This window comes from Electrophorus electricus, chromosome 16 (genome assembly GCF_013358815.1).
Source record: "Electrophorus electricus isolate fEleEle1 chromosome 16, fEleEle1.pri, whole genome shotgun sequence".
NCBI classification, from domain to species: domain Eukaryota; kingdom Metazoa; phylum Chordata; class Actinopteri; order Gymnotiformes; family Gymnotidae; genus Electrophorus; species Electrophorus electricus.
Genome location: NC_049550.1, coordinates 232,501 through 235,000, shown reverse-complemented (window position 1 = coordinate 235,000; position 2,500 = coordinate 232,501). Strand labels below are relative to the sequence as shown.

The window sequence follows — 2,500 nt, the reverse complement described above, 5'->3', positions numbered from 1 at the left end:
TTTCTTTGAGCAGCGGAGTGCTCTGATTCCGATACCCTCCCGACGCTTCGAGCCAGAAGTGAAACAGCTCCTGGATGAAAAGGCTGCAGGTCTTTGTGAAAGAACCACAACTTCCAGGTTTATTTTAGATTGTGGAACAAAAGGAATCCGGGAAGATTTATGGGGTTGACAGAGCACGCTGTCGCCTGTCTCCATGCCGACGGCCTCCCGATGAGGGAGCGACTGCTGTTCCGTTGGCCCGTTTCAGCACACAGGCCATCCTCTGGGGGCTGCAGAGACGGACCCCCCGCTCTGGAACACGACCAGCGTCACGCGCCGCTGTTTTCGTTGTTGTCGGTTTGTCTTCGTCCTCCGCTAAACATTTTCAACCTCTCACAACAACACTCCTCTAATCCTTAGCGTGCGGGGGCCCGGTGTCGTGTTTGTGCGCTCGCTCGCGCGCTGTATCACAGCCCTAATCCTTTAAAGCAGACAATAAGCTCCTCTGTGTGTCACTGCTATCGGCACTCTATGCCCTTGACTCCTGCTCCGACCCCCAGCTGCGGGCTCCTGGATACGTGTCCCTCCGCAGGTCACGCGGACCTGCTCGGCTTGAGGTGCTGCTTGGCGGACCTCGAACATAGGCCCGGCGGGTGACCCTATGACAGATCGCTACAGTGATCACACTGCACGATCACAATCTGGGAGGGTCACGAGGCAGGGTCACGAGGGAGGATCTTACCACTGTACACTATAATAGCATCAGCTTAATAAACACCCTACTGGTATTTATGGGTGTGACAACAAGCCAATCAGACGACCAAATGCTCAGACGACCAGCCAATCACACGAGCAGACCCCGCAGAGAGTGTGCGAGCATGAGGGAGCTTTATTCCACACCATGGAGGTTCGTGAGTAGCCACTAACGAGAGCACGGTGACGTGGGCCGTTAGACGGGCGTGCTCAGGGTGTCCGCATTTCACAAAACAAAACAAACACAAAAATAACATCTCAGCTGCAGGGAGATCAGGTACTGGCATATGTGTGCGAGACACACACACACGCACACACGCTTATGTGCGCATAAAGACATACAACTCATCAGATATTAACTGGAGACTGGTGTTCTCCCTCTCCAATCACTGCCGGTGTTCTGCAGAGAAGTCTCCCGGAGAGCGGAAGCCCTTGCGTTCGGCACTTGTCGCCTGCCGTATCCCGTTAAACACAGACGGAGATCGCTGCCTGACACCTCCCCGTCCGGCGCTCCTGTCTCTGTTTAAACATCCTTCCCACGGAGGCCGGCAGCGTCGAGCTGTGCTGAGCTGCAGGAAAGTGTGGTGCTTGGCCCCGAGATTGGCTAATGAAGCCCCGTGCGACAGGGGCCCACACAGATCCGGCGCCCGGGGGCCACCCCCTCCTCCCCAGGCGGCGCTGTGTTTAGCTCTCCTTGGCCCTCCAGGGCCTCTATACAAAGCAACGAGCTCCAAACACCCAGAATCCCCTCCTGCTTAATTAGCCACTTTTATGCACACCTGAACGGGTCTTCCAGTAGCGCTTGTTTTCATCACACCTAATGCCTGTGGTGTGTGCGGTCTGATTATAAACAACAGCAGAGGAATCCCTCAGGGTGGGTGTGTGTGTGTGTGTGTGTGAGTAAGTGTGTTTGTGTGTGTGTGTGTGTGCGCGTGTGTGTGTGTGTGTGTGTGTGTGCGTGTGAGTAAGTGTGTGTGTGTGTGTGTGCGTAAGTGTGTGTGTGTGTGTGTGTACGTGTGTGTGTGTGTGTGTGTGTGTGTGTGTGCGTGTGAGTAAGTGTGTGTGTGTGTGTGTGTGTGTGCGTGTGAGTAAGTGTGTGTGTGTGTGTGTGTGTGTGTGTGTGTGTGTGTGTGAGGGGATGGGAGTGGCGTCTCTTCATCAGAGACAGACTGAACTAGGGTCAGAGTGTCGGGGGCCTGTAAAGAGTCAAAGACACACACACACACACACACACACACACACTCAAGTGGGTCATGCTACTGCTGTATTAACCAACTGTTGCGGCTGCAAGCAAGCGTGGGGAAACACGCGCTGGCCTCACGTGATGGACGTGCGCTGGTCTCACGTGATGGACGTGCGCTGGTCTCACGTGATGGACGTGCGCTAGTCTCGCGTGATGGACGTGCGCTGGTCTCGCGTGATGCACGTGCGCTGGTCTCACGTGAGCGCCATCCACTCCAGCCAACGTGACAGATGGATGCTGGATTTTACCAGGTAGCTCACACAAGCCCCAACGATCCAGACCATAGCTTACAGACATATATCTATTTATTTATGCTCTTATTTGTTTATACCTGCAGTTGTCCCATTTAAAGCTGCAACAACCTAATATAACTAATAAAATAAAATTTCAAATCTGTCACAGAACAACTTCTCACTCATTCACTGCACACTACCCACATAAAAAACAAACACCATATATTTAATATCAAACACATGTATTTTTTGCAGTTATAATAAAATGTTTCATACGTGTACCCACGCACTT

The 2,500-nt window shown here is 52.8% G+C and overlaps 1 protein-coding gene across 2 annotated transcripts in view; it reads right to left on the bottom strand.

The window, feature by feature from the left end:
• The window catches only part of gpc6a (glypican 6a), a 135,200-nt gene that overhangs the window by 125,558 nt on the left and 7,142 nt on the right, over positions 1-2,500 (bottom strand). The gene's annotated exons all lie outside the window — the stretch shown is intronic.